This window comes from Triturus cristatus, chromosome 3_1 (genome assembly GCF_964204655.1).
Source record: "Triturus cristatus chromosome 3_1, aTriCri1.1, whole genome shotgun sequence".
NCBI classification, from domain to species: domain Eukaryota; kingdom Metazoa; phylum Chordata; class Amphibia; order Caudata; family Salamandridae; genus Triturus; species Triturus cristatus.
In genome coordinates, this window is record NC_140583.1 from 1,063,889,547 (window position 1) to 1,063,904,966 (window position 15,420).

The following is a 15,420-nucleotide window of genomic DNA, read 5'->3' on the forward strand; positions in this document are numbered from 1 at the left end:
CTGGTGCCTCACTCGTGTGGGAGGCCCAAGTACCCACGACAGGCAAGGGCCCACAACGTAGTGAGGCGACATGAAAATTGCTTATCTCAAAACGACCTGGTTTTTCAAGGGGGGTCACTTGGGTTCTTGGCCCGGTGCTCGGCGGCCACCTAGGGAAACCTACCAAACCCACACATTTCTGAAAACTAGACACCCGAGGGATTCCAGGGAGGTATGGCTTGCGTGGATCCCCCAACGTTTCCTTACCCAGAATGCCCTGCAAACCTCAAATTTAGCTGAGAAAAACACCTTTTTCACACATTTTTGTGTGGGAAAGTTGTGGCATCACCGGGCTGACACAAATTTCCTACCCCAAAGCGTACCCCCGGGTCTCCAGATATAAATGGTGCCTCACTCGTGTGGGAGGCCCAAGTACCCGCGACAGGCAAGGGCCCAAAACGTAGTGAGGCGACATGAAAATTGCCTATCTCAAAACGACCTGGTTTTGCAAGGGGGGTCACTTGGGTTTTTGGCCCGGTGCTCGGCGGCCACCTAGGGAAACCTACCAAACCCACACATTTCTGAAAACTAGACACCTGGGGGATTCCAGGGAGGTATGGCTTGCGTGGATCCCCCAACGTTTCCTTACCCAGAATGCCCTGCAAACCTCAAATGTAGCTGAAAAAATCACCTTTTTCACACATTTTTGTGTGGGAAAGTTGTGGCATCACCGGGCTGACACAAATTTCCTACCACCCAGCGTTCCCCCGGGTCTCCCGATAAAAACGGTGCCTCACTCGTGTAGGAGGCCTAAGGACCCGCCACGGGCAAGGGTCCAAAACGTAGTGAGGTGCACTACGTTTAGGACCCTTGCCTGTTGAGGCGCACTACGTTTTGGACCCTTGCCTGTCGTTTTGAGACAGGCAATTTTCATGTCGCCTCACTACGTTGTGGGCCCTTGCCTGTCGCGGGTACTTACGCTGTTTCCTGTCGAGGTACCATTTTTCACGGAAGACTTTGGGGAACGCGGGGTGGGTGGCAATTTTTTAGGTTTGCAAGGGATTCTGGGTAACAGAAACTGGTGGAAGGCAGTCAAGTCACCCCATCCTGGATTCCCCTGGGTGTCTAGTTTTCAAAAATGTATAGGTTTGTTAGGCTTCCCTAGGTGCCGGCAGATCTAGGGTTAAAAAACTACAGCTAGGCACTTTGCTAAAAAAGGGTAATTTTGCATTGTGAAAATGTGGTGTGTTCACGTTGGGTTTTGAGCCATTTCCTGTCGTGGGCACTATGCCTACCCCTACAAGTGAGGTACCGTTTTTATCGGGAGACTTAGGGTAATTCAGATTTGTAAAGGAACTGTTATTACCTATTGACTTTCGATGCATTTCTGCCTTCCAAATGAAAGACATTGTGTAAAAAAGAAGTCATTCTAAAAAATGACTGATAATTCTCATGCTAGTATGAGTATTCCCAATTTCGGAAATGTGCAAATATCTACTGTTTCTAAACTCTATATTTTGTTCCCATTTCAGAAATACATAGGTGTCTTTCATACCGATTTTTCCATGTACACATTTTTACAGAATAATTACTATATACCCTGTACATAATAAAAAACCATTGCAAGTTGCTGCTCAGTTTTTGGCTCTGGGTTCGTCGGGTTCTTGGTGAACCTACAAGTCCTATATATCCCCACAACCAGTAATGTCCAGCGGATGTAACGGTATATTGCTTTCAAAGAGCTGTCGTACTTAGAAGAAGTTACAGGTGAAACGTTGACACAAAAGGCTTTTTTATTCAACAGATTTTCAATTTATCCTATATTTAACTGTTAGTTTCTATAAAAAAACCTTGATGGATCTACACAAATGACCTCGTTCTGAATTCAGAATTTGGTCTACTGCTCTAAAATGTATAGCTTTCCAGGATCCATTATTGCTTTTGTACCCATTTCTACCATTAGCTGGAAGGAGGTCGAAAGCACAAAAAATAGCAAAAATAGGCTATGTCCCAGAAAAATGCCAAAACTGTGTAAAAAATGTTGGGTTTCTGACAAAAGTTTGGTATCCCCTAAAAGCTGAGAAAATGGTGATTTCAGCCCCACAAACTCTTTTTTGATAACACTTGCAGGGAAAAACCCAGAAGCTTTCATTTGCAGCCCGTTTTTCCCATTTTCCCAAAAAAAACCTACATTTTGCTGTATTTTGGCTCATTTCTGTGACCCCTCCAGGGAAATCCACAAACCCTGAGTACCTTCAGAAGCCCCATGATGTTGGAAGAAAAGGACGACATTTGGCGTGGATACCTTATGTGGTCAAAAAGTTACAGGGGCCTCAGCGCGCACTACCCCAAATAGCCAAAAAAGGGCGTGGCACAGGAGGGGGACAAGGCCTGGCAGCGAAGGGGTTAAAGGATGCAGTAAACGTATAGGCCCCTTTCAAATAGTGGAGTTGGTTAATAAATCTGCTAAATTGAGGGATGGAAAGGTATGACATTTTAGTAAACTTTCTAGATACCAAAAGTGTGTTGGAAATACGAATGTTGGAAATTAGGTGACATGCAATGGAAGGCGTAGATGGTGGTTGATGGAGGTTGATGATGAAGACTCAAATGGTTGTGTGATGCCAGAAGCAACTGAGGCAGGAACGTCTGTATGTCTATACTTAGCTCTACTAGCGATGGCTGTCTTGTACGTTCTCTTCAAAAATGGAATGATTATGTAGTAGAGTGGCAGTAGATATCCAAGCTACGTACATTATTTAATGATAAGAAACACATTTATGCTTACGCTTTGTGTAAAATATTTTACATAGGATTTTATAGATTGTTATTATTTATCATTAAGGGATATTTTAGTATTGTTAAGGAGGAAGATATGTTGTCTAATTTGCATCTCATCTATCATCATATTCTTAGCCACCTTCTGAGAATGTGGCGACGAGATGGAAGGTAGTTTGGAGAGGTTTTCGAGAAGTGCGAAGGCTGTTTCTGTTACTACATTTAGCTGGGTTTTTTCTAAATGAATAAAGAGTTATTTACTGCCATCGTATAGAACTTCATCTTTACAGGATGTATGGGTGATTTTCGGGTTATGGGGTGGGTATGGGCAGTGTTAAAGGGATATAAACATTTTTATTTTGTTGTAGTCTTAATTAGTTTCTATCAAATTAATTAGACAAACACAAAATACCATTGATTTGTGAGTTTAAAGTGTAGGGCTGGAAACAATATCAGTGATTACATGGAGGGAAGTTGCCATCCTACACAAATGCAAATGCTTCTGGAATCTCCAGAATTGGATAGCCTAAAGCATCCTAAATGGAATGGGGCCTAGACAGAACTGCTGGAATTGAGATTAAAATCACCAGCTCTCCAGGCTGCAACCCCCTGTCCTTTGCTTACGAGTTTGGGGACACCACATTACGTGGAAGTGTTAAAACCACCTTAACACCATCTCAGACATCTGAGTAAAAGGAGTAAGGAAAGTAATCAAGAGTAGGTTAACATAACATAAATCAGCAAGAACTGGTGGCAAAGCAGAGACTCAAAACCTAAAGTTGTGCAGAACAAACTCTTCAAGATCAAACTTTAAAGATCCAAAAGAAGTGAGTGAACTCAGATTAACCACAGGCAACCTCCAAATCTCCCATGAGATTCAGGATATATTTAATCATAGTTTCTAGAAGAGGCCCTTAAGAAGATGGCACCTTTCATCCCAGACAGACTGTTAGCTGTGTGCAGGCAATGTAGCACACAGCCATCATATTCATGGTAGATCACTTTGGGTTAATCTCTCCTTTAGTCTATTAATGTAACTACACAAAACACAAAATTGTGCAGTAAGGCACCAATAATAGACGAGGTCTGGCAGCGACTTTAGATGAGGGCGGCTGGGATGTCCATCTGTCTACAACACAAAGCTGATTCCTACTAAATACTCACCAGATAGCACTTTACCCCAACATGAATACACACCCTGACGGGGGCTCGTGCTGTTTGCTGAAGAGGTTGTGGGTATCGGAGCTCATATTTCCATATGTAGTGGAAGTGTACACTGGTGAAGTGGTTCTGGAGTGACGTTCTCCAACAGATCTGCCTGATTTGCTCAGCGACTTTGCCGATGGACCCACTGGTACTCTTATTGGGTGGGGCTAGGGAGAACTCGGTTTGTCCAATCGTGACTCCCAGAGGCAGATTACTCACCTTCTTCCTTTTAGCGCCACGTCTGACGATTTCCCACACCCGGAAGAACCCTCTACCAGCGAGCCTCACATTGTGGTGGACCAAGATGGGCCATGGAACGCTTGACTGCCTTATTTAACAATAGATTGTACAAGTTTGAACAGATTTGGCTACCGTTTAAAACCTATGTTAAAAAAAGATAGGACCCAACCTGCCCTGGTCACCACCATGCTGGACGTCCTTCAATGCGCTCGACTGGGAGGATCTTCGCCTTCGGATAGCATGTCAGATGAAGGAGCTGACAACCTTTGTGATTTGAGCTTGATAACATGCCTATGCAACATGTTGACTTGCTTGTCTGTGATTATTGTGCTTCTGTTTTGAGATGTTACATTCGATCTATATTGATGGTGGACCAATCCTGTCACCTCTGGATGCTGTACCCTCTCTGGAACATCCCACAAAACCCAAAAATAAAGTGTTTAAAAAAAGGAATAGAATGCTCAGGGGTGTAACCAGGCCTATGCAGCCCCTGCAGTGCAGGCCCTTCCTCAACCCTACATAGAGCCTCATTCATCCCACAGCCAAGGAATAGTGAGAAATGAGAGGCTCAGGGCCCCTCATCACATTCTGCAGAGGGGCCCCATCATTTTATGCTATGCTACTGGGAATGATCTGGCTCCATCAGTGTCCAGGCGATCCCACTACACCAGTCAGCAGACCCCACTGTGGTCCTAAGAAAGGTGCACTGTGTTCCCACATCACAAGACCTCCAATAGTTGAGGAAAAAGTTAGTCTTCAGCTGTAATATTAAACTCGACAAAAAACGTCAAAGGCCTCTCTTCCAAGAGTCTTCATCCCTGGAATCTGTCAGTGGCGTAGCCAGTGTGTCATGGGCCGGTGCACAAGAAAGACAATTGGCCTTCTGTTTAAACGGTGAAAGGCCACAGTAATCAGTGTTCAGAGCCCCCCTCCAGCCTCTGGGCCCTGGTACCACTGCTCCTACTCAACCCTGATATCTCCTGTCTACTGCTTACCAGGGCACCTGTCCGAGCCCCTCTCCAACACCCCTAGGCTCTACCCAAAGTATCCAATCTCTCTAAAACAGACAGTCTATATCCTGCAGCTCAATATTCAAACATGTGTGGGGTGTAACATCCCACACAAGGAGTTGCCTCATAGCCGTTTTTGGACCGGCCTGACTGTAAATGTAATGACCCGGCTGGTACAAAGATTAGTAAAAGCACCTAAGGCCGGTATTGTTTCCCCTTTCATACTCAAAACAGTAAATAAAGAAGAATGCAATTTAAAATGTGTTCGCAGTTGCAGATATGACCCGATTGAAAATTAAAGTAAAACAAAATCAGAAAGTGGATGTTCAAAATTAAAATAAACAGTTTCACATTAAGTTCTATTTATGTCTGAGTCTTAGCAGAATCTCAAACACGTAAACAAATGGTCTATATGCTCCTGTGGGAAAGGTGTCAGCCCGACAGCCCCCCCACCCCCCATACAGCTATGCCTCCGCAGCATTTTCTTAGCTGCTTTGAATTTAAAAATCAAACTTTGCATCACAGCGCGATCTGAGACATTCGTAGCTGCAGGGCTCAGGAAAGGTGCACTGCACAGCTGTAGCAGGCTTTATTTCTGTCCCCTGGGGCTGGAGAGCACAGGTGAGGCCCACAGAGTAACAGCACAGCAGGGTGGAGGGGAGCCAACAAACGTCAGTAAAAATTGCTCTGGAGCCGAAAAGAAAAGAGCAGCTGGAAATCTAAATCACCAGTGTGAAGAGAGGAAAGGATTTATGACCCTCGACATGTCCCTAATGTACTTGTACTAGTGAGTGGCGACAAAGGCCAACTCTGTAAAAGAAGATGCTTGATTGGGTCTCCTTCGAGACAGAGACCCTGGCCCAATCGTGCCTCTCCAGTACCAGTAAACAGGGACTGTGAAAATACCAAGATGTTCAGCAGACGACATAGAGCAAGCATTAAAAATGCAATAGGTCTCGCATTTACAAGAGTTTGAGCTAGTAACATTAAAAATGGCAATGCCTTGTATTTTTGTTTTTAAAAGAGAAATAAAAGGCATTGTTATTTACAATGCCAATAGTTTAAACTCGCGTAAATGCGAGGCCCATTGCATTGCAAATGCTTGTCTCGCGCTGGAACTGTAATCCTGCCTTCCTGTCCCTGCCTAGAGGGCAGCTAAGGAATGAGTTTCCCGGAGATAAGACCTGATTTATTATGAGGTCTTTGAGCTTGACATGAAGGCCCCTTGATGTTTACAATCCCCAGGAGTAGTTTTTAAAACATAAATAAAAGGCCTAGTCATTTACAATGCCAATAGTTGAAAGTCTCGTAAATGCCAGACCTATTGCATTGCAAATGCAGAACACATGATAAACTAGTAAGTAGTGCCATTTAAAAACAAATAAAGGATAGAACCTGTCTATGAGAGACACAAAAACAAAACCAACTTTTGACACAGAAAACAAACAATCTATAGGGAGAGGATGTGGTCTAAGGGTCAGAGCGGCCTTTGGAGCTGGGAACCAGGTTGGAGTCTCGGCATCCCCACAACATCCTGTGATTCTGGGCAAATCACTTAATCTCCCCGTGCCTACCAAAAACAAGACCTATTGGCTATGCCAACGCTTGTTGTTTAAGGTTTTCTCAACAGGGTGCTAACTGCACTGAGTTGGGTGATAGCAGCCTTAACAGAAATGCTTCTGTGATAAGCAGCCAATTAGAATGTGGCAGATTTGCAAATGGAGCCGGATATGCGAATCTGCAGTGGTCGATGGGAGAAAAAGCACCTTAGTCTAATGGGGTGATTTAGGTTTTGAACTGGATTCACAAATCCACAGAGGATCCATGAATTAACAGTCAGATATTTCTAAAATGCAGCCTCTTCATACCCAACCGACCACCCTTTTAAACGCTAATTTCTGTAACACTATTGAACGGATTTACATAAAACCAACCAAAGGCAGTTCCTTGAGTAAAGTTCAGCCTTCATGGCAAATTTGGTGTAATAAGTTTTCTGTATAGAGGAATAAAGAGCCCCATAGAATTAAAAAGGCTGTGGCACTTTTGGGACCCCTTTCCCCTATTTCTTGGCCCTGCTTGACAGATCTGCACTAAACTTACCTTGAAAAACCCCAAATCAATGTACCTTTATTGGAATGTTTTGACCCTATTCGTCGATCAGCATCATGGTTATTATGAAAAAAATGGCTTTTCTATAGAAAATCTATGCAGGTGTATATCTCACTGAGTTATCCGACTGGTTCCCTCAGGGTGTCAGCTACTCCCTCGCCTCTGGATCCATCTGACTCGCCGGCTCTCTGCACCCTCAAGACCAGAAATCAGCTACTCCCCGTCCTCAGCCCACTACCCAAAGGCCGGGTTCCTGCCCTCAGCTCCCTGCATGCCTCTCCCTCCTGGGCCGGGCTGCTCAGAATCGCCCTGCTCTCCCTTTCTACTGCTCCTTGAATGCCCCTCCTGCCCTGCTTCTTATCTAATGTATGTTACCCAGCGGGATTGTTGGTTAGTCTGAAGCCCAGACCCTCCCTACCCAACTATGCTGCAGTGACGCCAAACAAAATGATGGGCCTCTCTGCTGAATGAGAGGATGGGCCCGAGCGTCACTGACCTCCGAGACATTACGCCCCGTCTCCCTCTGTGGTTCATGCACCACTTATTCATCGACTTTGTTTAAAGTGCCTTTCTCCAAGGGTGTACGTAGAGGCGATGAACAGACATGCATCGCTGGGAACAAACCCTTTAGCTTTGAATAGGACCCCAGCTTAAGGCAGAGATTGCAAATGTAACATCATGACTTTTTAAGAAGTCGATGAAAGCTCGAAAGAAGGACGGGATGGTCTTGTGGAAGAATCTTCTAATGGGAGAGGACAGAACTGTTTTCCTCTTCCACCTCGTGAGTCCCACTTCTTCACCCCCTCCCAGCCCCCCCCCCTTACCTTTCCCAACCCCTTCCTCCTCCGTACAGGTGGCTCCGGTCTCCAGGGAGCCGGTTTATTGGGCTGTCTGGAGGAAGAACGGGGGGCGCCCGCGCTCTTTCCCATCCCGCGAGGCGGAGGAGCTTCTAGGCGCCCCTTTCCTCTCTCGAGTCCTGCTGCTGCAAGTTGTTCCCAGTGCTTCGGAACAGGATTGAGCAGGCAGCAATCACACTGAAGGAGTGATGTGGCCTTGAAGCCCTCGTTCAGACACTGGCGCAGAGCCGAGTGGGAAATCCGGAGCTTGAATAAAAACAAGCGCACGCCATGACGTATTTGCTCGGCTTTTTCAGCCGAGCCACTTGGACGGCCTCGCCTGTTAAAGGCTTTCTTAAGAAACCTTTTGCGACGAACGAACGCAAAGCAGGCAAGGCCGTCCAAGTGGGACGGTTCAGAAAGCCTACCACATACGTCACCAACCCCTCTTTTCGAATGGCTGGCCAGCGTTTACCATAAACGGTGACGCCAGCCAATGAAAAAGAGGGGCGGGGCTTAATGCCCCTTTCAGAAACTACCTGTTAACACTAAATCTCGCCAGCGAGACTGCGCATGTCTGCGCAGTCTTACGCCAGGCGAGACCTAAAAAGTTAGAGGAATTTAACACATGCATTTTGCATTGGGTTTTATACTATGACTGGGAGGGCCGCGGGTAATGTTTCGGTGGGCCTGACCCACCCGGATCACCTGGTAGAACCGGGCCTGTTCTGATGCTTTGAAAAACCTCAATTCTAAAATGTATTTAAAAACAAATAATATATGGTATGCATAAAACACATTTTAGCAATTCATCCCAGGTAAGCCCAGGCAAAGGTGTCAAGATTTCCGAATGCTTTTATGACATTTTCATGTTTTCCTGGTGCGTTTGTGTAACATTTCAGTGCTTTGTTTATTGTAGTTTAACATATTTAGAGTTTACAATCTCTTTATGGGGAGCTGAAGCACTCTCCTATATGGTAGAACACCACACCGTGTAGGGTGCATGTTGACTGGACGTATGTTGTCTTTGTTTTGATCCATTAATCTCATAGGAGGGCACCCACTAGGGACAGTACTACCTGGTACTAGTGCATGACAAGCAAGGAAAAAAAGCTGGAGACTATGCAATTTCTGGGGCACGGGCCAGGGGGTTCAAATGGTATGATCTTCAACAGGGCACTCTCCCCCCAGCTACAGATGGTAACTGGAAGCACCCACGGGCTGCCACTGCCCAGGGGAGGGGTCAGTGTTGAAGTAGTCTCACCTTCAATGGTAACATGGAGCTTTCATCGTCTCCCTCGATGTTGATGTGCAGAAAATGTCCTTATCTTGAGGAGCTGTCTGAAGTTTCCTTGTGTTCCAAGGACAGAAAAGCCTCCAGTCCACAAGCCTCAGACAGGTCTGTCTGTGCCCCGGTGCCCAGTAGACCAGCTGCCGCACAGCTCCTTCTGTCCTTCTGGCAAATTCCTTTCACCGGTAATCCGTCACAGAAACACCTTCTTAACTTCATACCAACAATCCCCGGGTCTGAAAGAATTTCAATGCAATCCCTGGATTCTACTTCTGGATCTCAGCTTCCTGAGCGACCCCTTGTGGATGCCTTGTGGGAAGAGAGAACAGCCTTGAACAAACACCTGGATGATGATTGGTACCTCTCTGTTCTGTTCCCCAGAGAGGAATTCCTAATTAACTCCAGGCCAGGAGGCCTTAACCATCACCCAGTAGATAGAGAGCGGGTTGTCCCAGCAAAGGGAACCTTAGCTAAATACAGACAAGAGTTATTGCCTATGCCAACACATCAAGTTTCTACTAAGAATAGGGTGGGGGCACGGGAGAGCTGAATGTTTAGCAGAACAGATACTAGCTCAGCTCACATTAAAAACAATAGCTCATCGTCCTCTCCTGGCTCTCAATACATTCATCCCACCTACCCCAGACTAAGAAAATAACCCAAGTGAGTGAAAGTGCTCCCACCACTGTCAGTCTACCACAGCCTGAGTAAAGAGGGTAGTGACCACTCTCTGTATTAGTTGGGTACACTACTGGCCCCCTCGACCTCAAAGCCAAGCTCTGGGGGTCTCAATCCATGTAAACAGGAAGAACCTTAGTGGACATGCAGGTGTGAACGGTTGTGTGGGTGCCTGTATGGGTTAGAGAGTACCTGTGTGAGTGGGTGTATGGGTGAGTTAGTAGTAGTGTGAGTGGCTCTATGGGTGAGTGAGAGGGTGTGTGAGTAACTAGGTGAGTGAATGCCTGTGTGAGTGGCTGAATGAGTGAGTGAGAGGGTGTATGGGTAAGTGAGCGGGTGTGTGAGTAGCTGTATGGGTGAATGAGTGCTAGTGGCAGTGGCTGTATGGGTGATGGGTGACTGTTTGAGTAGCTGTATGGGTGACTGAATGATTGTATGAGTGGCTGTATTTGTGAGAGGGTGTATGAGTGAGTTAGTGGTAGTGTGGTTGGCTTTATGGGTGAGTGAGTGAGTGGGTATGTGAGCAACTGTATAGGTGAGTGAGTGAGAGGGTGCATGAGTGGCTGTATGGGCGAGTGAGTGCGTGTGAGTTGCTGTATGAGTGAGTGAGATGTTTGTTTAAGTGTACCAGTGTTGGAAACCGGGCAACCGGGTTAGCAGTCACCAGGTTCCCAGCACAGTGGTAGCTTGGCTCGAGCGGTTGGGGGTCAGGCACCGTGTTAAGCGTACGTCACACCCTCACAATAACCATGCGTTCATCCGTTCCAAAAACGACACTACACCGTAAAAATTATGGAAGTCAAGTTGAAAATATATATGTCTTTATCTTATTTTCTCTTAGTTGCAGGTTTCATAACATAAATACAATACAATAGGATTTTCCTTTAAAAGAGCAGGTTAAATAAACAATGCTACTTTGGAATTTCAATAAATAGGTTCAGGTCCTCCTTAAGCAAAGAATAAATAGTTGTGCAATAAATACAGACGGCAAATAAATACAGTCAGACAATAAATACAGTGCAGGAATAAATTAGTGGAAGACAATAAATAAAGCACCTTCAATAAATAAGGAAAAGCAATCAATGACAGTTACAGATCAGATCACTTTCATGAGGTAACTTGGTCTTACTTTGCCCATATACAGCTTGTGGTCATTTGGATGGCATGGGGGTGTCCCACCTAGATTGGTCAAGGCTGGGGCCTAAGCTGAGGCAGAACAAGGGTAACCTAAAGATCTGGCCCTCCAAACTACACAGCCCCTCACAGATGTCACTGCACATGTCACTGCACCAGTCTTAGTTCACCCCTGGCACTCCCAGGCTGGTTCTAACACCCCTTTAACCCCTTGGATGGTCTTTTAGGGCTCCACGGGGCCTCAGACGCCCCCTCTACCACTTACTGCCCTTTTCACGATGATCGGCTCCGCTCGGCGCCGTGTCGACGCCGTGAGGCGGCTCCGGATCGATGTCGCTGGGCGGCCTCGACTCGATGTCGCTGGGCGGTCTCGACTCGATGTCGCTGGACGGTCTCGACTCGATGTCGCTGGGCGGTCTCGACTCGATGTCGCCTTCCGGCGTCCCAGGGACACAGTCTCCCCGCTTCCGGGTGTCTCCGGAGTGCGATCTCCACTCCCGACCTCCGGCTCGCTTCACCTCAGTTTCCGGCGACTCCGGTGGTTGGACTTCACTCCCCCATCGACGCCTCACCTCGACCTCGGGTGAATCTCCACTCGACCTCCGGCGCCTCTCCACGACCTCCGTCGGTGCCCTCACCTCGACCTCGGGTGAATCTCCACTCGACCTCCGGCGCCTCTCCACGACCTCCGTCGGCGCCCTCACCTCAACCTCGGGTGACTCCCTACTCGACCTCCGGTGCCTCTCCACGACCTCCGTCAGCGCCCTCACTCGACCTCTGGCGGCTCCGGGTACGACGTCTGCTTTCTGTCAGCGCCGCTTCTCTACCTCAGGCCCCAGGTCTCCAGGCTTCTCGACATCAGGACTCCCGGAGGACACCACTGAACAGGTCAGGAACTTGCTGTTCTTCCTCTTTAAGGCCTGTTTCAAATGTTCAGTTCCTTAAGATGGTTCTTCTGGTCTTGGTCCCACACAGGGCTTTAGGCTGAGCTTGGTCAGTAGGGACTAGCATCAAGGGTGGGTTTCTGGACCCCACTCCAAGCACAGTCAGTTGCCAACTGCCACTCTGAGATGGCCTCCCAACATTCTAAACTGCCTCCCACTGTCACAGGGTTCTAGAATGTTCCAGGAGGTTCTAGAAACCTCCAGTGGGTTCTGGTGATGTCACAGGTGACAATGGGTGGCCACCATTTTGTGGCTCAGGCCCTCAGACAGAAGTTCCAGGGGTAGGGAAAATGGCTCCCTGACCCTGCATCAACACTAAAAAATCTGGTGGTTCCCAAAAAGGAAAAATTATAACAGGGTTTGAGGCAAAAGTGGGACAAAATAAATAATGATGAGGAGGGACCACCCAAAGGGCTGACAGGTCTAACACGCGTCCCCCCCAGCTGAAAGTGGGGAGAGCTACCCAACCCCTTGGGAGTTCTCATCACTAAGGCGGAAATACCTTGAGAGACCGTCTGCATTGGCGTGGTCCACTCCAGGCCGATGTTCCACCTGAAAGTCCATTCCCTGTAGGGAGATAGACCACCTTAGCAACTTGGGATTCTCCCCCTTCATCTGCATCAGCCACCGAAGGGGTCTGTGGTCGGTCTGAACTAGGAAGTGCGAGCCAAACAGGTATGGCCGCAACTTCTTCAGAGCCCATACCACTGCAAAGGCTTAACGCTCTATTGCACTCCACTTCTGTTCCCTGGGAAGTAGTCTCCGGGATAGGAAGACCACAGGTTTATCCAGACCCTCTTCATTGAGTTGCGATAACACTGCCCCAATGCCATGTTCCGATGCATCCGTCTGGACAATGAACTCCTTGGAAAAGTCTGGGGCCCTTAGGACCGGGGCCTCGCACATGGCTTGCTTCAGTTTCACAAAGGCCTGCTGACAAGCCTCCGTCCAGGACGTAAGCTCCGTGAGGGGGGCCACAATGGTACCATACCCCTTCACGAAGCGGCGGTAATATCCGGTGAGGCCCAGAAAAGCTCGGACCTCAGTCTGAGTCTTGGGGGGTTCCCAGGCCATGATGGCCTCGATTTTCGCCTGGAGGGGTTGCACCGCTCCCCTACCCACCAAGTGTCCAAGGTACACTACCGACCCCTGCCCGATCTGGCATTTACTGGCCTTGATCGTTAAACCAGCGTGTTTCAGGGCCTGGAGAACAGCTTGCAGGTGACGCAAGTGATCCTCCCAGCTGTTACTGAAGACGGCAATGTCGTCCAGATAAGCAGCAGAGAAACTCTCCATTCCAGTGAGGATCTGGTTCACCAGACGCTGAAACGTGGCAGGTGCGTTCTTGAGCCCAAAGGGCATCACGCAGAACTGGTAGTGGCCCTTGGGCGTGGAGAAGGCTGACCTTTCCTTAGCTCCATCAGTCAGAGAGATCTGCCAGTACCCGGAAGTAAGGTCAAAGGTACTCAGATATTGGGCAGCTCCCAGCCGGTCAATCAGTTCATCCGCCCTCGGGATCGGATGAGCATCAGTCTTGGTTACTGAATTCAGTCCCCGGTAGTCCACACAGAACCTCAGTTCCGGTTGGGCACCCGGTGGTACAGCTTTTGGTACTAATACCACCGGACTGGACCAGGGGCTGCTAGAAGGTTCAATCACTCCTAGCTCCAGCATCTTAGTGACTTCACTGTGAATGCTGGCCTTCACCTTGTCTGTCATCCGGTAGATCTTTGACTTCACAGGTGGGCTGTCTCCTGTGTCCACGTCATGGATGCACAGGTGAGTCCTACCCGGAACAAGGGAGAACAACGAAGAGTACTGCCCCAGGACCTGGCGGCAGTCCTCCTGCTGTTCAGGAGTTAGGGACGGGGAGAGAATCACTCCCTCCACCAACCCATCCTTCTCTTGAGACGCAAATAAGTCGGGGAGAGGCTCGCTTTCCACATCCTCTGCTCCGTCAGTCACCATCAGCAATATGACTTCGGGCCTCTCATGGTGGGGTTTGAGGCGGTTGGCATGCAGCACCCGTAGGGGCAGGCAGGGGTCTTAAGGTCCACCAAGTAGGTAGCCTTACCCTTCTTCTCCAACACCTCAAAGGGTCCTGACCAGCGATCCTGGAGGGCGCTAAGCTCTCCTGGTTCGATCACCCACACCTTCTGGCCAGGCTCCAATTCCACCGGGTGAGCATTGTGGTCATACCACGCCTTCATTACTGCTTGGCTGGCTTCCAAGTTGTCAGAAGCTTGCTTCCACAACTTAGCCATTTGGCTCCGGAAGGCCAGCATGTAGCTCACCACATCCTGGGGAAGCTTTCTGGGAGTTCTTTCCCATCCGTCTCTCACCAGGCTGAGAGGTCCACGCACAGGGTGCCCATACAAAAGCTCGAAGGGGCTGAAGCCCACTCCCTTTTGTGGCACTTCCCTGTAAGAAAACAATAGACAGGGTAGGAGGACGTCCCATTTCCTCCGCAGGCTTTCAGGCAGACTTCTGATCATGCCTTTCAAGGTTTTATTGAACCTCTCCACCAGACCATTGGTCTGGGGGTGGTAAGGAGTGGTGAACCGGTAGGTCACTCCACACTCCTTCCACATCGCCCGCATATATGCTGACATGAAGTTGGTCCCCCTGTCGGACACAACTTCCTTGGGAAAACCCACTCGGGTAAAGATTCCCATCAGGGCCCTAGCCACAACAGGTGCAGTAATGGTCCTCAGAGGTATAGCCTCTGGGTACCGTGTGGCATGATCCACCAAAACCAGGATAAACCTGTGACCAGCTGTAGTAGGCGGATCTAACGGACCCACAATGTCGATGCCCACCCTTTCAAAGGGGGTGCTAACGACAGGAAGTGGTTCCAGGGGAGCTTTCAGCTTCACCCCTGTTTTCCCACTGGCTTGACAAGACACGCACGTCCGGCAGTAGGTGTCGGACGACACTTTCATTTGAGGCCAATAAAAGTGCGGGACAAGCCGGGCAAAGGTCTTGTCTTGCCCCAGGTGTCCTGCCAAGGGGATCTCATGAGCCAATTCCAGGAGAAAGGCTCGGTAACGTTGAGGGACAACCAAGGCCCGTGACGATCCGTGCATGGGTGCCTTGGGTTCACTGTAGAGGAGGCCATCCTCCCAGTAAATGTGGTAGTTCCCCTCAACGTTCCCTGCTGCCTGGGCTTCGGCCTGTCGCCTCAGTCCCTCAAGGGTAGGACACTCCTTCTGGCC